At 45.0% G+C, this 26,539-nt stretch overlaps 1 long non-coding RNA gene across 1 annotated transcript in view; it reads right to left on the bottom strand.

The window, feature by feature from the left end:
- Positions 1-567: 567 nt before the first annotated feature.
- LOC123640491 overlaps positions 568-26,539 on the bottom strand; it is a 57,446-nt gene continuing 31,474 nt past the window's right edge. Inside the window, exon 3 of the long non-coding RNA XR_006735999.1 lies at positions 568-590. This is a non-coding gene — a long non-coding RNA (uncharacterized LOC123640491). The remainder of the gene's footprint in view (positions 591-26,539) is intronic.

Here is a 26,539-nt window from a genome sequence, read left to right on the forward strand (position 1 = left end):
GCTTCCCCCGACTCTATTGTGCATATACCTTAACTTTTTTATGCTTCACCCTAAGTGGCACCTGGAACATAGATTGGCCTCATCCTCCACTGAGTGTTTAGCTTTGCTAAAAAACGTTCCTCTGCGAATGTTCTCATCATAAGCACCAGTAACCACTAGTTCCCTTGCGTTCTGAAAAGGTACAGAAAATTAGGAAAATCACTGATGCGAATACAAAATGGTACACAGTCAAAGGAAAAATAAGCCTGATCAAGGCAGAATTCTACACAAGGTCATTTTCCCTGATTTTGTCCCTCTGGCAGTATAGCTAGTTGTCCCCTAACAGGCAATCTCCACTTTTTCCTCTTGATAACATAGCCTGCCTTACTGTTCTGCTAAAGACTGTTTTCCAGACTCCTTTGCACTTGAGTGAGGCAAGAAAGAAGTTTTGACTGCTGTGGGCAGAAATGATAAATGCCATTTCTGGTCCACGACCATAAAGGAAGAGGATGATGCCCTCCACTTCTTCCTTCTCCCCATCCTACAGGATGGGATGTAGGCATGATGGCAGGACCTGGAGCAGCAATCTTCAACCATGAGGTAGAAGACCCCTGTTGAGGACAATGGAGAATCAAGATGAAAGAAATGTGATTTTCCATTATCACAGAGCCACCACATTAGCCTTGGGATATTTATACTATGACTATTACAGGATAGAAAAATAAATTTACATTTATTTAAGCTACTAGTATTTTGGCCTTTGTAACAGTAGCCAAACTAGTATCGTAAGCCTTTGAGCACCAGAACGTTAACTGCAGTAATTTAGGTGTTTCTTTCATTCAGTAGAAAAGATAGATGTTGTTTTAGATAGACAGATAGGTAGATGATAGATGATAAACACACACACAAACACATGAGAGATCTATTAACTAGGGACTTAGCAAAGATCACCATAGAACTGCTTGTAAAGAACTCACCCCACACTCCATAATGTGACGAGTCTACAATTCATTTCATGTTTTCATATATCATGTACTGAAGGATATAGAATGAGTGAGCATGAGCCTCTAAGTGTGGTAGTTGAGAGCACAGGCTCTAGAGCTAGACAGACCAGCTGAAGGACCAGGGACTAGTTTACTTATCCTCTGGGTATCCAGGTTGCTCTTCTATACAAAGCAGATGCTGGGAACATTACCTGAGCTCATACAGGTACGGTGCTTAGAGCCAGGCAGTATTGCCAGGCACATACCAAGCACTGAACAACTATTAGCTACTACTATTATTAGTTCTCCTTCACTAATTGGCCAGTAATGACACTACAGAAAAGTGGCTAATGGAATAATTCTAGACCGCTCTTGATCTACTTGTATGTATCAGACATGGTCTTATTCAAGACATTTAATCAAAAATGTCTACTTCTGTCTTTTAAGTCAAATAAATTATAGTTTAATTCTAATCTTAGAATGAGCTTATTGAATGAAGGTTTTTTAAATTGAGGTGTTTATCTATTTCAGAAAGAAGATTTAAAATAAACTTGATTGAGAAATTTTATAGCAAATATTTCAGAAAAATATAACACACATGCCAGTTATATGGTTCAGATATATGATATAGGGTCTTGTACTAACCAGACCACATCTAGCCTTTGTCTTTATTAATACAGTTATGCAGGGCAAATACACAAAAGTGATATTTACACTTGTGTCTTTAACTGGAAGATTTAAGCAATACATGTTTCCTGGGATAAACCCCACTTGGTCACAGTATGTTAGCTTTTTATATATTCCTGACTTGATTTAGTAATATTTTACTAAAGATATTTACATCTGTGTTAAATAATGTCTACTTCTTGCCCGAAGTCCCTTATTGGTGAATCCTCATCTTGGTTTGTGTACATCCTCCAGGTAGTATCTGAGATACTCCGTCATTATCTCCTTGTCAGTTGAGTTCTAAAGGAAGTTTGAACAATAACAATAAAAGTTTAGATGCAGCTGTGGCCTCTGTCTCTGGGTTCTCCTTGCTGTGGACAAGGTTATCATTATCCACCTCTGCTGGTAGCAACAGCTTGGGGAGGTGGATTTACTGAGTTATAAGTGGAGTTTAACCTTTAGGGACTCTCATTTTCTTGAGCCCATTCTAAAGCTCCAACAGTTCCCCTGCAGGGTTGCAAAGCCCATGGCGGGAAGCACAGAGCTGGTTCCGCGGCTGTGGGCAAGGAGTTGCTCACACCATGTTCACATCCTTCCAGCACCCAGTGCCCACCTGTGGCTGCTGGACTTCAGGGGACTTTCCAATGCTATCTCCGAGCCTAAGAAGACAGATTTGAATGAGATGCTGCACTGCTCCTTGCTCAGAGGCTGCTACAACCAAGCTTCGTGGCCACCCCAGGACTGGTGGGAACGTGAGAGTGGCGAGGAACTGGCCAAGTTGGACCGGCTGCTGTTAAACACACCATCTGAGCAGGAAATCACAGGGGACATTAGAAGAGGAGCATTGCCAACAAAGTGTTCTGAAGCACAAAGAAAGTCTCCTAAACCACCAATATTAAAAGAACAAAAAAAAAAAATAAAAACCTTGCAAAAGGAAAACCAAGATTATCTTTCTATTCTCTGTAAATAACCATTTTACAATATTGTCATATGGATGGGTACAAGAGTATGCAGTCAAAACTGCAGGGAAAATAGTATTCTCAAGGTGTCTCTAGTAGCTAATTAGCAAAGAAAATATGTTATTTTAATGTATTTTGTGGTGTTTGTGGTATTTGTCAGCTTTTCAAATTTTGTAAATACTCGTTTCCTACCTAAACCTGTACTTGTAGCTTTGTATTCTTTTCCTTAAAGAGCCTCTCTAAAACTGGGTAAGCCACAGGACCTGTGACAGCCGGATCTTCCCCCAGAAGAGAGTGCACACCCACTTTGGTGAGAACACTTCTTCGCTGGCGTTTTAGCTGAAGATAGACTGACTGTGTTGAGTGACACTTTCTGGGCAACGTCATTAATCAGTCCCCAGAAACAGGAAGTCGGGCATCCGTGAAGAGTCGGTTGAAGCTCAGGTCGGGGTGCCCTCCATGAGTATTAGTGATTAATCTACAAGAAGTGATAAGAGTGAGTGGTGTGTTTCCTTTTGATCCCTTGCAGTTCTCTTTCTAAATATCATGAATGTGCAGTTACTTCCTGTCTAACTGCAACTGAAAAGGCAAGAAAAAAATCTTTCACTTTTGGCTTTACTGGCCCCTAAATCTCAGACGCATTGGGTACAGCCACCATGGTCTGGGGAAAGTCACAATCCCATTCTCTACACGCTCTTCTCATGTTGTCTTGCTCCATGACACAAGGTGAGGACTGGGGTGAGCAGTTCCATTGCTACACCAAGCAAAGCAATTAGGCTGGATCTCTGGAGATGATCTCAGTTGATTTGATCAAATCCCCTTCCCTTGGAAAGGAAGTTGGAGGGGATAGGGGAGGTGACGAGGTTGGGCAGAAATAGAGAGAAGGATGAACCCTATTGTAGATGGTGGCACATCGTTCCCTTCTCTGTGCCTCAGTTTCTTCACCTGAACAATACATACTTCATATATAGTTATTGTAAAGAATAAGCGAGTTGGTATATGTAAAGCACCTAGAACAGTGCCTGGCAGAAGATAATTACTTTTTAAATATTTTGCTACAATTTACAGAAAATAATGTTTTGTGAATCTGAATCACAAGGTATGACATGTTTCTTATTGAGAGTCTTTGTATCAGTTAGTGATTGCCACAGTAATGCTGCATAACAAACAATCATAAAAATGTCAGTAGCACACATATGAGGCATTTATTTCTCATGAGTTTGGGGGTGGCTAGGGCAGCTTTGCTGATCTTATCTGAGCTCATTCATCTGTGGGTCAGCTGGTGATTGGCTAGTCTAGGCTGGGCTGGGTTGGGCAGCTCTGTCTTAAGCTTCAGGTCCTGCCAAGCTTGACTTCTCATTGCTGGGCTCAGGTCTGCTCCACATGTGTTTCATTTGGTGCCTTGGCTAACGGGCAGCAGCTTCGTAAGGAAAGCTCTTTTCATCATAATGTTAAAGGCACAAAAGGGCAAGCTGGACCCCCTAAGCACATGGGAAGCCTCTGCTTGCCTTGTGTCTGCTAACATCCCATTGGCTGGATGACAAGGTGCTGAGAAGTGCACTCCCGCAGTCCCATTGGTCAAAGCCAGTCACATGCTTGAGCCCATTTAGGTAGAGAACAATAATCTAATAGTGCCAGTCAAGAGAGTTTGAGAAGCACTGCTATAAAGCAGGAGAGGACAAACTGCCTGTGGGCCAAATCTGCCCTGCCACTTGTTTTTTTATATAAAATTTTATTGGAACACAGCCATACCCATTTTTTTATGGCTGCTTTTGTGATATAATGGCAGAATTAAGTAATTGCAATGGAGACCCTATGAACTGCAAAGCTGAAAATATTTACTATCCAGCCCTTTACAGGAGAAGTTTGCCCACGCCTGCTCTTAAGAATGAAAAGTTTAGGAATCAAATAATCAATGAGCTCCCCTCTTATGTGCCAGACACTGGCGAATGATGCTCAACAGCTATTTGATTTGCTCTATTCTCGTCACTGCAGGGAAAGAGCGAGGGCCTCCTGGTTTGCAGCAATCACTTGTGTGATGAGAGAGCCCAATCCTGGTCTGGCACTTGGATCTGTAACAGAGCCTCGTCATTGGAGCTCATCTGCTGACTTGCCTATTCCTGTCCTGTGAGGGTTTCAATATCATGAGCTTTCTCGCAAGACATATTATCTTTTGGATAATGATTCTCATGGTTTTCCAAGAAATTGGACTTAAAGTATACAATCATCCAAATAAAATAAGATTTGTGAAACTTTATTGAACCCAAACCCCCCAGAAACTGTACTCTTAGGTAAAAACCCAATACAGAAAACTGATCTAAGTGGAGTTGCTAAGTTTCAGGCGTGGTGGGGAGGCGATGTGGGCTCAGGGCCTCCCCCACTGAGCGGGGCCCCCCCACGCCACACCCACAGTCCTCCTCGCAGAAGCCCCAGGAGCAACCAGAAGACAGCAGGGCTCCTTGGAAATTAATTTTGCCTTTGTGAGTTTTCTAATGGCCCAGGGCACAACTTTTGTATATACAAAAGATTTCTTTGGGGTCACTCTTTTTTGAAAAAGCAACATTTGATTTATTGGAGTAAAAGACTTAGAGAATCTTAGTTCTTCCTTTAAGCTTTTAAGTCATTTTTACAAATCTTGTACTGTTTATATAGAAAATCTTAATAACCTGTTTTATGGGAGGCTTTGCTTAAGTGTTGGTTCCACTCAGACTTAGTTAAACAACTTTAAAGGTTTTTAACTACATTTATAAATTTAATATGTTTGATTTGCTTTTCAATGACAGCTAACACTTATAGACCTTACCATATGCAGACATTGTCCTAAACAATTTACATCAACTCCTTTAATTCGCACAGCAATTCTAGCAGACATATTATTATCTGTGTTTCATATACAGGGAAATTGAGGTACACAGAGTAATTTTCACAGGTCATATAACTAATAATATCTGAACTACTTTTTGAACTCATAAAGTTTGGTCCCGGACTCCAGGTTTGGGCTCTTACCCTCTGTGTTAATTAGCTGATTACAAATTAACTAACTAAAAAGAAAGATCGTGACTACTTCAGTCAGTCTTGTAAAACTAAGAAGATTAAACACAAATGTACTGCAATCCTTCAAAATTATTTTATACATTCCATAACTGATTATAGTTTACTTTTGTAATTCTCTTACAAAAGTCTCTTAATATATTTAATAGTCAATTTTTCTCCAATATATCAAGTTCATGTAAACATTACAAGTGCTTAAAATGTCAAACACAAAAAATTATTTCCCCAAATTAATATATTTTAAAAAGACTTAACACTGTGGATTGATTTACTCCATCATCGCTATATTTAATTCTAAATCTTCCCAGGTTGAAGACATCGCACCACTTTAAGGACGTTATCACGTCCTCCCGTGCTGTCAAGGAGTGTGTCAAGGAGGGTGAGCGACGGGGTTGTTGCTGCTTAACTGAAAATTAACCGTCGACTCTGGCCAAGGGGAGGTCATGGCGACCTTGACAAGAGTTGGTCTTGATGGTTTGATGAAATGAAGGTGTAAATAAAAAAGATTCAGGAGAGGATAAGGCGGCAACTCTTTGGGCTGTTAAAGGGAGCTGGGAAACAGGGCAACAGCTGCAGGGAAATGTGGGATCAGGAAGACTTTTTATTGGAATGTGTTGTAAATAAGTTGATAGACATGATCCGGTTGAGAGGGTGGGAAAGGATGAATTCAGGAGAGAGAGAGAAGGCAAGGGATGTCCCTGAGCAGAGGGGGTGGGATCTATTCCCCAGGGGCAAGGGGAGGAGTTGGCCTTGGATGAGCACAGGAAAGGTGGGACCATAGTGACTGCAGGGAAAGCAGAGCAGAAGGACGCCGGCTGGTAGACGTGGTAGAAGCTTCTTTTGATTGCTTCTGGTTTCTCAGGGAAATAGGAGGTGAGGTTATCGGTGCAGAGTGTTGGGGAAGCAGGAGGTATTGGAGGTTTGAGGAGAGGGAAGGCGTGAGGTGGCCCTCCAGGAAAGTGGGAGGGCAGTAGGAGCAGGGAAACGTCAAAGGATTACCCATTAGCCTGAAGGGCCCTCGGCATATGGAGAGTGTTTGAAGCAGCGCTGGATGAGAGGGGGTGAGTGTAGACAGAGGGGAGCACGGGGTTGGGTATCTGACTGGCAGCTGAGACGATGAGATCTGTGTGAGACATTATCTAACCCAGCAAACCACAGAGATCAGAGAGAAGCCCCACTTCTCCAAAGTGAGTTAATAACTAACCAAATTCTTACCAGGAGGATCAAGTTCAGTGTTTTACCTTTTGGACCATGAAAATGCTTCAGTGATACATTTTCCCCCAACTGAATGGATGTCTGGTGCCTGCTCCCCTCCAAGAGTATTACCTGCTTTCCCGAAAATCAAAGCTACAGGGGGCTTCAATTGCTACTATCAGTTAGGGCTGTAAAGCCAAGACACAGCTGACGTCACTCATGCCAGCTGACTGTCAGAACCAGTGACTACATCAGGTTTCACTAGAATCTGGACAAACTGTGGCTTTTGGTGGTAATTTTTTGGTTGACTAAGCATCACTGGGGCAATATACTGAAATGTTAATATCTCCACAAGGGAGCTAATTAAAAATAGGCACTGTTTATGCATAAAAATTTTGGTTTTTTTTCCAATGCCAAATGCTTCTCAGAGCAGTTGCTTCCAATATAGATCTCCCCTTAGGGCAATTATCCTGCCCCATTCCTCTCCTATCCACGTAGACACTGACTCAGTTCCCTTCTTTCCTTGGTCAGAGGTCTCAGGATAGTCCAGGGCTTCTCTTTAAATATTTAAAATTAGTAATTCTTACTTATTCATCAAGGAATTTTTTTTTTTTTGAGACAGTCTCACTCTAGGCTAGAGTACAGTGGCATCATCATAGCTCACTGCAATCTCAAAATCCTGGGCTCAAGGGATCCTCCTGCCTCAGCCTCCCAATCAGCTGGGGCTACAGGTGCGCACCACCACACCCAACTAATTTTTCTATTTTTTTAGTAGAGACAGAGGTCTCACTCTTGCTCAGGCTGGTCTTGAACTCCTGAGTTCAAGCGATCCTCCCCGCCTTGGGCTCCCAGAGTGCAAGGATTTACAGGTGTGAGCAACCACACCCAGCCCATCCAGGGCTTCTCAATTTCAGCACTATTGACATTTTGGGCTAATTCCTTGTTTTGGGGGGCTGTCCTGTGCATTTGTAGGATGTTTAGCAGCATCTCTGGCCTCTACTCACTAGATGCCAGTAGCACCTTCTCCTACTCAGGTTTGACAATCAAAAATGTCTCCTGACATTGCCAATGTCCCCTGAGGGACAGAACCCTGGTGGAGAACCAGTGTTCTATTAGGACTGAAAACACAAGGACCCACAGGGACCCGAATTAGAGCTTTATATGGACTCTCCCACAGTAACCCTGAAAGTATAAATAAATTAAGTCTCTGGTAGAGCAGGGCAGGATCTGACAACCTCAGAGGTGAGAAATTAGACACTTTGCCTTCTGCATAGAACGTGCAATTAGCTGGCTAATCCCACTTTAAAAAAAAAAAAAAAAGAACTTGTCACATTTCCAACCTTCTCACCAATTGCTGTGAGGATTCCCAGGAGATGGTAATTAGTTCCCAACTACATGAAAGACACAATGCACAGAATCTTAGCATTGGGAAAATGCAGGGGAGAGTAAGAGTAGGAAGGAAGAAAGGAAGGAAAGAGGGAGGGAAAGAAAAGACACAGACACAAAGTTAGAATTAGAAGTCTTAACCTAGGAGAGCAAAGTAACGTCTGCATTCAACTGCGAGTCACTCAACTCTCCGTTGCCTACAGGATAAAAAGAAACACCTCAGCCTGGCAACCCAGGCCCTAAACAATCCGGCCCCCACAGACCTGCTCCTACTGCTGACACGGATGCGTCACTCTATTCCATTGGGTTCACTTACGTCTCCACAAACACACCTCGCTCCTCACTCCTCCTGGGCCTTTACACCTGCACTTGCTTATCCAGCCTCTCAGACGCATAACCGTCAAGGCCCTCATCAAGCCCAACCTCATTCATCTGCTCGCTCACTCTGGACACCCAGGAGCCCCATGGGGCTACAGCAGAGGCCAACAGCTCACAGCCCAGCAGCAGTTACTACGCACCAGGCACTGTTCTAGGCAGGCTTTGTCCCGATACTGAAGAGAATTTCCCAGTTCCAGGGCTGTGCACTGCTCTACCCCTGCAACCCCGGCAGAAGAGGACCTTCTGGGGCCAGCCAGCGTCTGTGACATTGGCCTTCGGCTCCCTGAGTCTTTATAGCAGAATTGCAAAGACTAGAGAGCTTGGCCTGGAGAGGAGTGGGCGGAGAGGGGCGTCTAGGGTGGAAAGTGAGGACAGGGGTCGGCTATGGGGAGCTGAGCTGCTCAAGTGGCAGGGCCCGGGGCAGGGTTTGTCATCCTACCGTGACCTTCATGGTTGGAGAGGAAGCAGATTTTTGCAGCTCCCGTCCAGGCTTCCTGAAGGCAGGGCCCCCGTTCTCTGCTGTTCTTTGGCCTTCCTCTGGGCACGTGCTTGGCCAAGGTGCTCACGCACCCACACGTGGAGGAGGCTGACAGCACGCAGCACCTGAGACCCTGCTAGTAACTCTGTCCCCAGATTCTGGACTCTGAAAACGAGACCTTGATTCATATTCTGAGCCTTTGACTTCACGGTAACTTCATTTCCCCAACTTGGAATCAAGCTTTCTGAAGAGCTAGGCCAAGACCTCGCCTGTGTGAACTTCTCTAGTTTCTGGCTTCAATAGCAGAATTCACTTTGAATCTAAAATTACTGTTTTGAATACAGAACCGTCTCTCTGTAACCTCCTTCTCTCTCTCCTCATTTCCTGTTTCCTCTTCTTCCTGTATCCTTAGAGTCTGCTCAGTTATCAAAGAACTGCAGTGCTGGTTTCAAGAATGTTCTCAGGTCCCGCAGCCGGATGCACCCCAAACCTGGGCACTGTGGGTGACGGCCGGGTCCCAGACTCTTCCCAGACTGAGCACCGTAACCCTGACCCATTAGGGTGGCTGCCTTCCCCTTAGGAAGGAGACTTGTTTATTAGGGTGTGGTAACTTAAACCAGTCTTGTCCAATTCTCTTACTCCGGAAGGACAAGAGTAAGAAAACTTTACCCTAAGATTGTGGAGATTTAAGTAATTGGAAACTAGTGTCTCTGGTGAAATTACTGTTCTCTTATGAACCAGTTCCTGACTATACTCATCTTCCCTACTCTCCTTCCCCGGCTGTCCCCTCCCTGGTCTTCCCCAGACCAACCAGGGTGGAGTGGCTGAGAAGGAAAGCTTTGGATTTAGACAGCCCTGCCTTTAACTCCTGACATCGGCACTAGAGTTAGTTACTCAGTTTCCCCATCTGTAAAATGGAGACAACTGCAGCTGTCCCGGAGGTTTGCTTGGAGGATTGCATGGAATGGTGGATGTGTAAAGAGAACTTTGTATTTATCAGAATTCCTCTTAGGAAGGTAGAGCTGTCTTTGTGGAGAAAATACTTTGTTATGTGCGAGTAGAAACTGAGATCCTATGGCCGGAGGTGGGCGGGAACGCTCCCAGCAAGACAAAGGGAGGATTTTGTTTTCGACTCCAGGGAGGAAGTGGGGGGCCAGGAGAGGGCGGAAACCCAGCGCTCCAGAAGTGACCCCTGCCCGCGACAGCCCCCTCCCTCCACCAAAATCTTGAGTCAGGTTTACCGAATTCATGAAACACTTGAAGTAGATAATGAGGAAAGCAGACAGGGGCAGAGTTCTGTCTCCAGGGAGCAGGGCCGGGGTCTGGGGGGGCGAGGGGGTGCAAATCTGTGACAGCATTTCAGAATGACAGAGGCTAGAGGCAAAGGACAGGCAAAGGGACCCTCCTGAGAAGGGTGTTGGACTATCAGAGGCAAAGATCTGAAGGGTAGGGGGCACCTGCTGGCAACCTGGTTAAGCCGAAAAGACACTGCAGCTTAGTATTTTCCCATTTCATGCTTTCCTGGGTCCTTCCCGCCTGACCTTCAGTCTCAGTTTAAGCATTGCTTTCTTTAGGAAACCTGCTCCGACTTTCCCAACATGGGTTAGAGCCATAAACTCTGAGCACCCCCACCCACGTGCTCTCGTTGTAAGCGTCGTCACCCTGAGTTATAATTGTTTATTTCAGTGTCTGGTCTCCTACTAGACTCTACGCTCCGTGGGGGTCGAAGCTAAATCTTTTACACCACCGTGTTCCTAAACCTGGCATAGCACCTTGCACATCACGAGTTTTTAACAGAATACATGTTCAGTGAATGATGGTACAGTAGAAAAAGATAGTCTTCGGTGTTCTGTAAAACCTGGGTTCAGCTTCTGACTCTGCCACTTAAAAGCTGTGCAATTCTGGGCACGTTATTTAACCTCTCTGAGCCTCACTTGTCACCTCTGAAAGTAGGTGTAAGGTGCAGGGTAGAAGGTGGTGCCTGGCTGTTGCGGCTACTTTTTTGCTCCCGAGCTTAGTAGCGAAGGAATAGAATGATTACTTGAAACGCAGTGTTCCGAAAGAAGAAGAGAGACCAAAATCTAAAGGAGAAAATGGCCTCCTCAGCTAACGTCCTCCCCGTAATTTATTTCCAAGGACACTTGCAAAAGGTCAGGGCCATGCTGTTAATTTTTTTAACAACTTCCATACAGGTCAGCTGTTTTCAGCTGACCTTTGCACTCAGCAAACAAGCAGCTTCAGGCAGGCATTTTCGCCTGACCCTTCATTCACCTTGCTCACGTTCTTTCCATCCATCCATCCATCCATCCTTCTAGGCCCAGCCCCTACACCTGGCCACAGTCGGTGCTCAGCAGGTGTTGGTCCTTAATTCCATCTGTTGTATTTAACACATCTATTCCATCCACATGTCCCCACCAAGTCGAAGCCCTCAGCACCCTATAAACCTCCTACCTGTCTCCTTACTTCCCACCGTTCTGCTCAGATTTGTTGTGCTCTTCCCTTACGTACTGTCCTAAAGTAGGAGTCAGCAGACCACAGCCTGTGCACCAAATCTAGCCCAGCACCTGCTTTTGTACGTATCGTCCATGAGCTAAGAAAGGTTTTTACATTTTTAAATGGTTGGGGAAAAAAATAAAAAGAATATTTCGTGACACATAAAAATTATTTGAAATTCAAATTTCAGTGCCCATAAATAAAATTTTAGTGGTGTATAGCCACACTCATGCTTCTTCCTATTGTCTATGGCGGCTAGCCTTCCTGCCTTTGGGCTGCTGTAACAGAACACCATAGACCGGCTCCCTCACAAACAACAGAAATTTATGTCTCTCAGTTCTGGAAGCTGAGAAGTCCAAGATCTAGGCACCAGCAGGTGCAGTGCCTGGCGAAGGCTTTTCTGGTTCATAGACGGCACCTTCTTGTTGTGTCCTCACCTAGTGGGAGAGGCTCGCTAGCTTTGGGGGGCTCCTTTTATAATGGCCCTAATCTCAATCATGAGCACTCCACCCTCATAACCTAATCACCCCACAAAGCCCCATCTCCCAATACTGTCACCTTGGGGCTTAGGATTTCAACATGAGAATTTTGGGCGGATATAAACATTCAGACCATAGCACTACTTTTGAGCTACAGTGGCAGAATTGAGTATAAAATATTTACCACCTGGCTCTTTATAGAAAAGGTTGCCAACACCTGTTCTAAGCAGTGTCCACAGCCGATGACGACCAAGTGCTCGTAAGTGCCCTATGCAGTCGGCACCACTGCTACCCTCATTCCACAGTTGAGGAGCCCAAGGTGGAAGGAGGTCAAGTGTCATAGCCAAGGCCACACAGCTGGTAGACAGCAGAGTTGGGACCAGGCCCTTACTGCCTCTGAAGTGGGAGGTGACCAGACAGGGGGCTGGGGCCACATGTAGGCAGCCCCGTATGCCGTGCTGGGGAGTCTGGCCTTGAAGGTGCTTGATTAGGGGAGTGACATAATAAAGTGAAGTCCTAAGGTGACCACTACGGTCACCGACTTGAAGGAGAGAGGGAGTGGGAGAGGTAGCACAGAGGAGGGGGGGACCAAGAATTTGAATTTTGGGGCTAAGCTTCCTGGTTTTGATTCCTGCCAATCTCTTACCTGTGGGACCTTGGGCAAAAGACTTAACCTCAGCTCTACAAAGAGGCTGATAATAGAATCTAGACTCTACCTTACAGGGCTGTTATAAAGATTGGGACAGAAACTTCTGTCTTATTAATCTGCCTTTGAGGCACAGAGGGGCCCTCAGTTAGTGTTAGCTATGGTTGTGCTCAGTGTTCCTCCCAACAGGAATGTGCTGCTCCCTCTCTGTTCCAGGTGCCATTCCAGGTGACCAGGACACAGAGGAAGAAAGACAAAGAACCAGACCTGTGCCTGCCCATGAGGAGTGCTCAGTCCAGGGAGGGGGACAGAAGAATATATCAGTCCCTGGGGAGTAGTGTGACAAGCGCTACGATGGGCTATGATAGGGAGCAGAGAAAGGAAGCAGCTTGCTCTGGTTCTCCCTTCTTGCTCCTTCCGGAACACACCAGGCATCCTGTTGGGCTTGCCCCGGCCCTGGCGCTGGCCTGAGTAGGGAATAATATGGGCACAGGCAATTTTCCAGCGCCGGGCGTGTGGCTGTATCTGGAAGACTACACAGTACAAACCAGCCCAGGGTACAAGCCCCCTGCGAGAACCCGGGCGGGGGAATAGCTCAGCCACTTCCACTTGGCAAATGGCAAAATAACAAATTCACAGCCAGGGATATTGATGCCGACAAATACCCATCAGGTTCCAATCTAGAAACTTGTATTTGTCTTACTAATGTGCCCTGGAGGTACAGCAAGAATACAGACCGATTAAGAATTTTATCATGAGGCTGGGGGGCATTGGCTCACACCTGTAATCCCAGAACTTTGGGAGACCAAGGTGGGAGGATCCTTTGAGCTCCGGTGTTTGAGACCAGCCTGGGCAACATAGTGAGACCCCATCTCTACAAACAATTTGTAAAAATTAGAAAAGAATTTTATCATGATATATGCTAGCATCTCCTGTTTGCCTTGGTCCTTTTTTTTTTTACTATCATTTATTAGTTTTTGATTTGTCAAATACAGTGTGTATTTGTGTATGCATGTGTGACTATGGGGAGAAGGAAGACGGGAGAGATACACCAATGGCTTTCAAGGGGGGTGGTGATGGGACAATTGGGGACAGGAAGGGAAAAGCAGATGGTATTTGTTAGAATTACCTACATTTTTCCTCCACATCCTCATTCCCATTCTTCCTTCTTGGGTAGAATACCTCAAACAGGTGCATATTTTTAAAGGTCCCCAAGTAATTCGGATACATGCTCCTCTCTTTCACATCCCATGTCTGAATTATAATCATTCATATACACCAAACGTTAATAGTAGTTACATCTGAGTATTGGGGTTATAATTATTTTTAAATTTTTCTATTTTTAAATGCTTTTCTAATGTTACTAAAAGTCTACCAAGAACATGTAAAGTAGTGTAATAGTTAAGAGTGTTTGTTCTAGAACCAAAAATAGTGGCAGGCCACTGTGGCTCAGTGAAATCATCTGTAAAAAGAGAAAAATCATAGTAGCAGCTATCTAGTTGGGTTGTTGTGAGAAGTAAATGACTTAACACATGTAAAGTTGTTAAAACAGTGCTTGGGGCCGGGCGCGGTGGCTCACGCCTGTAATCCTAGCTCTGGGAGGCCGAGGCGGGTGGATCGCTTGAGGTCAGGAGTTCGAGACCAGCCTGAGCAAGAGTGAGACCCCGTCTCTACCAAAAATAGAAAGAAATTGTCTGGCCAACTAAAAATATATATACAAAAAAAATTAGCCGGGCATGGTGGCTCATGCCTGTAGTCCCAGCTACTCGGGAGGCTGAGGCAGTAGGATCGCTTAAGCCCAGGAGTCTGAGGTTGCTGTGAGCTAGGCTGATGCCACGGCACTCACTCTAGCCCGGGCAACAAAGTGAGACTCTGTCTCAAAAAAAATAAAAAAATAAAAAAAAAATAAAACAGTGCTTGGTGCGTATGATGTTCAACATAAGGAAACATTAACAATACATTTTTTAATTGTAAAAAATGTTGAAAATAAAAAAGATATAAAATGGAAAAAAAATGAGTCCATGATCTTGGTATGTTTTCGCATCTTATCTGAGCCGGGTGGCCAGCCCAAGCCCTCCTCTCCCCATTTGTAAAATGGAAAAACAACAGGCTCGACCCGACTCTGTTGGGAGGATCAGATGGGAGGGGGAACACAAAGGTATGAAAGGGCTCTGAAAAGGTACAGTGAAATTAAAAAGTGAAGAGTGCTTATTATTAGGAAGAGAATTAGGCAGCATAAAAAAAAAAAAAAAAAAAAAAAACCACACCGACTACCGGCCTCAGAGGCTGGTGGCAACAGGAAGGGGATAGCTGGGCTTCCCCTTCCGTCTCTCTGGTTCCAGCCCAGAAACTCCACCCTGGCTGCAGAGAGAAGATTGAGGCTTACTGAAAGGCCCAACCATTCCTTTTCCTGCCAGACGTTCAAAGGCACTTGCTTTGTACATGCTTTTCTCTTCCTTTCTTTCAACTCATGTTTGCCTTTGGCATTTCTGCAATGTTGCTTCTTAGCAAGTTACAGGCAACCCACTGGTTAATATTCATGAAACACTTGCTAGGTGCCTTTTATAGAATGAATGTTTGTGTCCCCCTGCCCCAAATCCTTACATTGAAATCCTAACCCTCAACATGTGATGGTGTTAGCAGGTGGGGCCCTTGGGAGGTGATTAGGTCCTGAGAATGGGGCCCCTCATGAATGGATTAGCTCTCTTATAAAAGGGACCCCAGAGAGTCCTGTCTGCTCTCTGCCATATGAGGATACAAGGAGATTATGGTTGTCTGCAAACCAGGAAGCAGCTCTCACCAGACACTGAACCTGACAGTGTCTTGATCTTGGACTTTTCAGCCTCCAGAACGGTGAGAAATAAATGTGTTGTTTAAGCCACCGGGTCTATGGTACCTCGCTGTAGCAGCCCAGACTAAGGCAGTGGCAGACGTGTCCTAAGACTACATGTAGTAATTCATGTATCCTCCACGCATCTCTAGGAGAGAAATATCTTTTTATTATGCCCATTTTACACAGGAGGAAACTGAGGCTCAGAGAAGGTAACTTGTGCACTCTGGGGGTGGTGGATCTGAGCCCCAAGCCCCAGCAGTTTGGCTGCACACGGCTGATGCTCTCAGCCACTAAGACAATCGGGGAGAGCAGGCTCCAGGAAGCCCACCATGCACAATCCCTAAGATCTCAAGGCACTACCCTGCGCAGAGGATGTGCTAAGACTGCGATGCAGGGCCCATCTCTGCCAGCTGCCCTCAGCCCTGAGACACCCCCGCTTTGGGTTTACCAGCTCTGGAGGAGCCAGGACGGAAGTCCAGGCAGTCTGATTCCACAGCCCGTCCTGCTCACCACAAACCTAAACTGTCTCCTAAGGACAAATTGGTAAAGGACTTTCAGAAACAAATGCTGAAGCAGAATGTTGGTATTCACAGAGACTGTACATGCCGAATGAGTTTCTATCCCATGCTTCTGGCAATTGATTTACTGACTGTAAACACTTCAGTGTCCAGAAGCAACTTGCCAGTGATGCTCTGTTTCAAGGAGAATGACCGGCCCTCCTTGCTGGGCGGGCAGCCGAGATCGCCTGATGCCAGGTGATGTCCGCTGCTCTGACAGGTCTGGGATCTGTTCCTCCAGGATTTTGGAAAGCATATGCTCTAAAGGTGGCCTTTCCTCTCACAGAGTATGATGTAACCCTCCAATCCTCAGCCTCAAATGGTTTGCAGATTTTCTGGGGCGACTGTTTCCTGTGTTCTATGATTGCAGGTGGTGAGAGCATTGTGTCTGACAACTGTGGACAGCATGTATGTGAGAGCTGCTCATATCTGCCAAGACGTGCTCGGTGGCAAGTAACAGAAAACACAGCCCAGACCAGCATAAACAATAAAGGAGGGTGTATTGTCTCAAGTCACTGCAAAGTCTCCGAATAGATTTCAGGTGAGGATGGACATAATAACTCAACCGTGTCACAAAAGACCCAGATTCCTTTTTACCTCTTGTCTCTGCTTTCCATGATGTCAAGCTCATCTTAAGGTTGGTCTCCGCTGGTGGAACAAGAGGTCTATTAGAAGCCTCAAGGAGCATGCTTCCTCGTTAATCTCTAGCAGAAGAGTGGGTATCTCTCCAAATCGCACCAAAATCACAGCAGATGTGGGCAACATGAGGCCATAATTGGTTTAAATCAATCAAGACCTACCCCTGGATCTGGAAATCAAGCACTTTATCCCCCCAGTACAGTGCTCCTTTGATTTCTAACATGGAATTTTCTAGCGTCATTAAACATACTGAATGTGGTTTAATAAAACAATAAAACAAACGGCAACTACATTCTTCCAATTGCTCAAGTCAAAATCTTGAAATCATGCTTGATTCCTTCACGTCTCCCATTCCACCCCCACACCCAACCACCCCCACACCCAACCTATTAGCTCTACCACAAAATATATCTAGAATCTGACCCCTTCGCACTTATCCAGGGGGTCACCCTGGTCCAAGCTACCATTATCTTCCTTCAGAAAGTTGCAGTCACCTTCTATCTGGTCTCCCTACTTGCTCCCCCACTGTCTCCAATCTGCAGAGAAGCCAAAGTAATCTTTTCAAACAGGAAGTCATATCGTGTCACTCCTCAGCTCAAAAGCCTCCAGTGGCTCCCACATCACTCCAAAGAAAAGCCAAAAGACTTAACAATGGCGGGCAAGACCCTACCTGCTTCAGCATTTTACCTCTCCAATCTCATCTCCTACTGTTCTCACTGCTTTAGCCAGATTGGCTTGTGCTGTGTCCCGAAAACATTGAGCATTTCCCTGTCTTAAGGGTTTTGTATGTGCTATTCCCTTGGCTTGGCATACCCTTCTTCCCAATATCTGTTTGGTCCATCTCCTTGTTTAACTGACATTATCAGAAAGACCCTGCATCCCTATACCCAACCAGTCTTTAAGCCCTGGTTTTATTTTTCATAGCCCTTACCATTACCTAAAATATATAAGTATTTGTTTACATGTGGTTTTTCTCTCCTCCTCAATAATAGTTCCATGATAGCAAGGTTTATTCACTACTGCAGCCCCAATATCTAGAACAGTGAAGGCATTCAATAAATAGCTATTGAGAATGAATGGAAGCTTTAGTAAAAATAACACACAAAAGAGGAAATTGCTGACAACAGATGAAAAAACATTCAACTTTTCCCATAAGCAAAGAAATACAAATTAAAATATGGCCAAAACAACATTTTTGCCTATTAAATTGGTAAGAACAATCAGATAATGAATCTATTGTTATTGACAAAGCAACGAAATTGGCATTTTCATGTAATATTGGTGACAAGTCTCATTGATGTATTTAATAGATATTTATTGGGTACCTACTATATATCAACCATTGAGCAATTTGCCAACATATACTTGAATCCATCTTAAGGTTCAAAGTCTTTGTATTAGTCAGGATAGACTAGGTTAGCAGTGGCAACAAATTAATCCTAGAATCGTAGTAGTTTATCATAACAAGGATTCACTTCTTGCTCACTCAACATACCCATCTCAGGTTGGTCGAGAGGGAGGTTGTGTGTCACTCAGGACTCTACCATTTGGAATGTCCTTGGTTGCCCTGGCAGGGGACAGGAGAGATTGGCAAATTGTGCACAGGCTCTCCACAGCCACATCCAAGAAATTCGCACATCACTTCCCTTCACACTTCATTGTCCAGAGCTACTCAGATGGCCCTGCCCAATGGCAAGGAGGCTGAGAAGTGAAGTTTTCTGCATGCCCAGAAGGAGCAGAGAAACAGATGTTGGTAAATATTAATAATGTCTGCTGTAGTCCTTGACCAAGAAATCTTAACACCCTACTGGAATAACTTAAAGTACATAAAAGGCCACATTAATGAAAATATTCATTAATGTCTTATTTATTACTTTCATAGATTGAAAGAATCATTGAATAACAAAGAAATGGGTAATGGAATTATAGTTTATCCACATATGATAAATTATTGTGCAGTCATAAAAATAATAGTTAATAGTCTATATATGGAAAAATAATTATTATAAAATGGTATGTAACAATGAGGAAACAAATGAAATGGATATATGACCACAACACACTAAAAACATACCTAATAAAAAATTCTACAGAAATTCTACAGAAATACATGTTTTCATTCAACAAATATTCAACAAATATGTGCTAGATGCTAGGCCTTGCAGATTCAAAGATAAAACACACTGCCTTTGTCCTGGAGGTGCTATGGTCTTATGAGAATATCCACAATGGGCTAAAAGAAACTCTTGTCTAAAGCCAGAACATTTATTCTATTAATAATAATTTTATGGTTGCATATAAGGGTGGACTTTCATCCCATTTTGATTTGAATCACCCAGAGAATTAGAGACAGAGAATCATCATGCATTCAATAGTTACCAAACATATCCTCAGTGGGTCACAGAGATGATCCAGACACCATACCCTGCTTGCTGACCCTGGAGGGACAGTCTAGCTGGAATCCTACTTGTCACTCGGGCCTGGTCCTTGCTAGCCTCAACTTCCGGCCTGATAACTCCTTTATACAATGCTCCATGTCAGACCTATAAACGTCCCCGGTGCCTAAAATAGCACCTGGCACATAGTTGGTGCCCAATAAATTTGGTGTTTTCCCAAAACTGACTCTACCTACAAATTTCCCATCTCAGTTGATGGCAATCACATTCTTCCTCACTCAGGTCAAAAAATGTGTAGTAAGTCTCCACTCCTTCTGTTTTTCTCACATCCTAAGGCGAATCTTTCAGAAAGTCCTGTAGCTCCCACCTCAGAATGTATTACAGAATTGGACCACTTCTCACTCCCTCCATTGCCACCACCATCCTTCGCCCTGTTAGAGAAATGACATCCTCCCTGGTCTCCTGGCTCCTCCCTGCCCCCTGCAGTCTGTTCTCCATACAGCAGCCATGGAGAGCTGTTTACATCCTAAATCGGATCCGGTCAATCCCATCGCTCCTCTGCTCAGACCACTCAGCTCTAGGAGTCCAATGCAGAGTCTCGACAATGACATCTAATGAACGGCCTCTCTCCAGCACTCTCAGCCCTGGCAGACGCAAGGCCCCCTGCTAGTACCCGTACAGTATAACATCTCCTTTACAGCCCAGAAGTGGAATTTACAGATAACATTAATAAGACCTTCTTCCACACACAATTTTTGAGTCACATAATGGTCTATCTAAAATATAAAGCAGAAATCAAAGGAAAGTAAATAACAAAATATGTATTTTCTTTTCATTTATTTTTCTTTTCTGAACCTGACATTGTGAATATATAAAATATATATCTTGACACGTAAACATTCAGGCACAACTACACTAGAAGACAGGAACGTCTCCACGAATTTCAGAAGCCACCAGTATCAGAGGGCACCGCCCCGCTGAGAACCACTAGCCTTTACCAGCCGGCTGCCTTCCTGCCTCTGCCCCTCCCGCCAGCCAGAGCCTGGCTTCCCGCTGTTCACGTTCCCGTCTGGGGTCTTTGCAACTGCCCGATTCCCTTGGGGAGCCACGTGGCCCTCGCCCTCAGTCCCTGGGTCTTTGCTGAAACAGTCCTTTCTCAGAGAGGCCCTGCCTGGCCACCCTCTTTAAAATAGCAACCTCCCCTCTCCCCAGACAGCACTGCCTCTCGCCCCTCCCTGCTGTTTTTCTCTGTACCACGTAGCATCTGATGTACTGGGCATTTTATTTACATGTTGTGGTCTGTGTCCGGTCCATGAGGTCACAGATTTTTCCTGTTTGGCTTCTACTGTACCCCCATTGTATAAAGGGTGCCTGAATGAAAACAGTGAAGAGGGCTCTGTACTGGGAGATTGGGTGAATGCACTCACTGCTACACACACCTGGCAACCAGGGCATACAAGGTCTGCCCGGAAAGTATCCAGCCATTGTTAATATAACGGGAAGGGTGTGTGTGACATAGATGTAACCCGGCAGCCGAAGCGAGTGGGCTGGGGTGCGCATGCGTGAACAATGACGAAGTCAGTGGGGTGCGAGATGACATTGAGTGAGCGTGTGTACTACGAGGCTGTCGTTTACAAAATGACTGAGTGAGTAGAGCAATGAATCCGCATCAGATTTTGTGTCAAGCTTGAACATTCCCCACAGAAACTGGATGATTTAGAAGGCTTTCGGAGACAATGCCGTGAGTGCAGTGCAAATAAAAGTGTGGCACAAACGCTTCAAAGATGCTTGAGAATCTGTTGAAAGTGATCCACGTTCTAGAAAGCCTCCAACAAGCAGAACACCTGAGAATGTTGAACGTGTACGGGTTAGGGTAAGAGACACTTGGAGAACTGTGTAAGGTCCCAAGGTGCCTACTTTGAAGGGGACTGAGATGTCACTGTCCTATGTACAATGTTTCTTGTATCTTCTTCAATAAATGTCTCTATTTTTCATATTACATGGCTGGATACTGTCCAGACAGACCTCATATTCCTGAATTGCTTGCCTTCACCCGTCTGCACCTAGCTCCTTGTCAAAACTTGTCCTTCCTGTGTGCTGCCACTTCCCACCAGACACCTTCTCTGTCCCCTGGGCTGATACTTGATCTTTCCCCAGCCTTGACTTCACATCTGGATTATGGATGTTTTCACACCCCCAGGTATGATGCTATTGTGACAGCTTTCTGCAAACACTCATCTTGTCCTCCCTCTTGCCTCCCTCTTTACCCCGTCTCCCTCCCTCCACCTTTCCTGATACTCACAGCTTTGTCCACAGACGTACTTCCCCTACCATGCCTGTAAAAATACTACCCGTCCCTCAAGAGTAGCTTCAAATGCTCCCTCTTTCCTTGGAGACACCTGATCCACCACCTGGCAGTCACTCTCATGCCCTTAAGAACTCATAATTATTTTAACTCTCATGGCCCTCATCACCTCCTTTGCTGTATAAAATCTTTGTATGTTCACCTTATCCTTCTGCCAGAGTTGAATTGTTTAAAGGCAGGGAGTGAGTCTTATTCATCTCTTGCCTCTCTCATGGTACATGGTGGATGGTCACTAAATATTACATGAGCTAATTTATAGAAAGCCCTGAGTACAGTTCCTGGCACATAGTGAATGATGTTCAATCCATACCAGCTCACACACAAGGGAGGCAGAGTTTAGTTCCACCCCAGATGACAGCTACAACCTGTGAGGTCTGCTAGGTGGGTTTTGAGAGCCTGTGACATGTCCAGGTCCTTACTTCTCGCTGCCTGTGCCTCTTCCCGTGTTCCCACCTGAGTCCTCCTGAGGCCGTGGACAGGTCCTGGCACAGGCAGCTGACAGCTTCCACCCCAAGTGCCTGCAGGTGTCTTCTTTCTGTGTCTGGCACAGGAGCTTGCTAGGCTCTTTGGAAACACAGCCCACAGATGAGGGAGAGGGTGCTTAATGCCCCTGGGCCAGCGCTCAACCAATGTGGATAGGAGTTGTTGGGAAAATGCCCCAGCCTCCCTGGCTTGTAGAGGGACAATTGTGAAGCACGCTACACATGGCTTCTCAGAAGGTCCCTCCTGGAGTTGAATCCCAGTTGCCCCTGCAGTAACCTGCTTTCAGCTTTTCTCCCTCCCCTGACTTACTTCTGCCATGTCCTTACTTATGCTTTCTGGGATCCCACTCCAGAACTGCATGCAGTGAAGTCCTGCTTGTGAGGGAACTGTTGTCACTCATGTTCCTGAAGAAATGACTATCTAGCCCCTTAGTCTAACAAAGTCCTAAATGCATGACATACCTTCCCTGTGCTCTATCAGCACCAGATATGTCAACGATGGCAGAGAGGGGAGGGAGGAATCCTTGGGTTTTCGGCAGAGACAAAGAATCGGGGTTGGGGGCACATGTGAGATTATCCCAGGTTTGCCTCTATCCTTATAGAAATTGCCCCCAAGGAAATGGTTGCAGTGACCCATAATTTTACAACAAAGGCCTACTCTCACTCTCAGATGTGATCAAACACTTGGACTTCTGTAAGGAAGTATCCCTACATTATGGAGACCATCCTGCTATGAAGACACAAAAGATTCACTGGGTTGTGGCTCAGTTTTCTCAGCAGCTTTATAAGTTCATCAAAGAAGCTGTCACATGTTCACCAAAACCTATTCCTTCTTCTCACTAAGCACATAACTACTCCTTTGCGTTAGGTGTGATCATGACTGAATTTCTAGACAGTGGGATGTGAACAGACGTCCACTACTTCCGGGCCCGGCCATTGAAAACCTCCTATGGATTTTCCTCCATGTCTTTACAGATCCGCTGCCTAGAAGCAAAGGACTCCATGGCCCAAGAGCACAGCAGAACACAAGGTGGCAGAAGCCTGAGACCCTGAATCACCATGTGGAAGATGCCTTGGACTGACGGTGAGAGGAAATAACTGTATTGAATGAAGCCACTGAAATTCCAGGGTTTGTGACACCTCCTACTGTTACATCAACCAATACAAACTTGGTACCTAGAAGAGGAGTGCTGCCGTAACAAACACCTAAAACGATCTGGCGTTGGCTTAGCCGTTGGGGGGTAATTGGTAAGAAACCTGGTATGAGAAGCTGGAAAGAGGAAACCTGTTCTATAAAGTGGCAAGACGTGTTGTAACGTGTTTCACAGAATGGCAGATAGCGTGCTCACCACGCCTGTAGTCTAGGGAAAGAGATTGGAAAGAGCCAGAGTAATAGGATGTGTTCATTTTCCCAGGGCAGGGAGTAGGGTGAAGTGAGTGAGGCACCTGGACACAAAAGTAAGGAGGTAGTTACCTGCACAACCTGGTCTTGACAAGGAATTGTGAGACAGAGACAAAATTACAGGAAAGATTGACTCGTTTGCAAACAGAAGTGAAAGAGTCTAGAGAGAGTCCAGTAACACAGGGCCTCAAGGGTTATAAAGGCCTATAGCTTCTGGACCCCAAAAAGTAACAAAATATTTGAAAGACCAAGGCCCTTTATGACTCAGGCCTATTAGCTAAGATCTATTTAAGGATGTGAACTTCCCATCTTAGTCCATTTGGGCTGCTATAACAAATTACCATAGACTGGGTGGCTTATATAAACAACTGAAATTTATTTTTCACAGTTCTGGAGGCTGGAAGTTCAAGATCAGAGTACCAGCATGGTCGGGTTCTGGTGAGGGCTCTCTTCTGGGTTATAGACTGCCGTCTGTCTTCTCACTGTGTCCTCATGGCAGAAAGAGAGTGAAAGAGCTCTGTGGGGCCTCTTTTATAAGGGCACTAATCCCATTCATGAGAGCTCATGACCTAATCACCCCAAGGCCCCGCCTCCTAATCCCATCACCTTTGGGATTAGCATTTCAACACATGAATTTTAAGAGACACATTCAGTCCATTGCACCCTCCATGCCTATCATTTCAGACAGTCTCAAGGTAGCTACTCTTAAGAGAGAGAGGAAAACATGAGTGAGGGAGCAAACAAATAAGTGAAATTTGAAAGTTATGTCTAGGAAAGAAATTTGAGTATGATCACTTGCTCGTGGAACTGATGGGAAGCAAAGATTAGAAGTTTTCTAAGTTTCTGGGGAAACCAAGCTTTGAGTCCCTAAACTTGCACAAGCAGGGAGTGGGATTCAAAAGCTGTGCATCCCTCAAAGGGCAGGGGCTCCCCAACACCCACTTCCTGGGCTCATGGGTGGCTGTGGAGGAGAACAGTCAAGGAAGAGCCTCCCAGAGAGCAGATGGGAACTGCAGGAAGCTCCTCCCAGAGAGCCAGACCAGGGTGCCATAAGCAGGGTGCAGCCAGAGAACTCACCCCAACTCCTACAGGGAGACCACACGATGCCTTCTCATTGGGACTTCACTTTGCCACAGATCAGCATTGCTGTGTGTCCCTCATTCCTCCCTCTCCAAATGGGCATGTATGTCACTGTATCCCATTCTTGCCCATCACTTTACATGAGTACAAATGGCCAGGGAAGGCGGCTTGTTCTCTCTGCTCAGCGGTCAATGGCCAATGAGGAAAACACCCCATCCTGGTGGAAAAGGCCACAGGTCACCCAGAAATCCTGGGGTTTTGGCTGAATGCTGTAACTGGAAGGGATGTAGCGTTGCCTCCTTTGGGGAAGGACTGAGTGTGTAGTCTATATGGGAAGAGGGCTAGGCCAGTGAGGTTACTGGTAGCCAGAAGAGTGGACGATGGCAGCATCTGTGATGTGTTCACCATATCCATCTCCTCTTTGTCCTGGAGATACAGCTAGACTGTGCTTCCTAACTACACTTGCAGGTAGGTGCGTGTGGCCGTGTGTCTGAGTCCTGGCAGACAGCAGGAGGACAGACAAGCACTGCTTCCAGGCCTTCCCCATGCAAAACCTCTGACAGATGACCCTCCAGTTTTCTTCTCCATCTGCTGGCTGGGAGGGAAGAACTCTGGGGCTCTGGGTATAGGAAAGCTACAAGACATAATGAGTCTGGGTCCCTGAGCCACCTGCTAAATATCTTCAAATTAATTATACGGGAGTAAGAAATAGCCATCACTGGATTAACCCAATAGCATTTTAGGGTTTCTTTGTTACTGCAACTATCATTGCCCTCAAACAACCTACCTTATAGGTATGTTGTCAGGATTAAGTGAGTTAACATTTGCAAAATGGTGCAGGGCACATAACTGCTATGTAAGTGTTGACTACTATTATTTGCTTGAGAAAAGGCAAAAATCTATTGTGACTATGGCTTGGCAGAAAGCAGCAGCAGCAGCAGCAACTGAAATCAGCATCAACTCGAGGTAGTATTCCTAGCTTTAATTTGAAAAATCTTATAGTCTATAAGAGCCAGTCTCTAATCCTGGGGCACACCCTGGCATTTATAATATCTATTCTAATCCATCCCCTAAATTCCATTTTAATGCCATATAGATATGAAAGCCAAAAAACTATTCACTTTAGAACCTCTTAAACGCAGGACAATGCGTGTTATGCAACTATCCAGGCAACTTTAAGAGTTTAGATATATAGAATTAAAAGATGAAGGGAAGACTTCCATACAATAGCCTGCCCCTGGAGCAGAAAATGGTACATCCCTATCCAGTCAAGAGCATAGCTGAAGAACTGCCAGAATCTGCTCTCCTACTGATCTAAGATAGAGGAGAGAAGAGGAGAGGAGAGGAGAGGAGAGGAGAGGAGAGGAGAGGAGAGGAGAGGAGAGGAGGCGGGGAGGGGAGGGGAGGGGAGACATCAGGCATGCCATAATTTCTTTGACTACATTCTAAAAGGAAAGTCAATTATTGACACATTTCACTTGCACCCTGAAACAGGTTTTTAAAGTGGACCTTGTTATTGAATACCAGAATTTGTAGCTTTGTGATATTTTGAGAAGTTTCATTTCCGTTTGACAAATACTTATTAAAGGCCTACCATGTACCTGGCTTTTTTGCATATTCAGTTCTAAAATATATCATAATTAGAGAATGTATTATTTTTAATATATAATGTGCTCACCAGTGTCATAAGCAATGCTGTACCACGTGAATGGGAAGAAAGGGAACTATTACAGAAGAAAGACACTACTGACATGAGAAATAAGAACAATGCTGAAGTCCTGTGCTTTTTATTAATCAATGACAGAGTTTGAAGTAGAAAAGTTGTTCTTGGTGGGGTGTTTTTGTTTTTCTTTTGAGACAGGGTCTCACTCTGTCACCCCAGCCGGAGTGCAGTGGCATCATCATAGCTCACTGCAACTTCAAACTCCTGGGCTCACGTGAACCTCCTGCCTCAGCCTCCTGAGTACCTGGGACTACAGGCATGCACCACCACGCACGGCTAATTTTTTTATTTTTTGTAGAAATGGGGTCTCATTATTGCTCAGGCTGGTGCTCTTATTTTTAATATGAAAAAATGAGGATTGACTCATACA

Source organism: Lemur catta, chromosome 6 (genome assembly GCF_020740605.2).
Source record: "Lemur catta isolate mLemCat1 chromosome 6, mLemCat1.pri, whole genome shotgun sequence".
Taxonomy (NCBI): Eukaryota; Metazoa; Chordata; class Mammalia; order Primates; family Lemuridae; genus Lemur; species Lemur catta.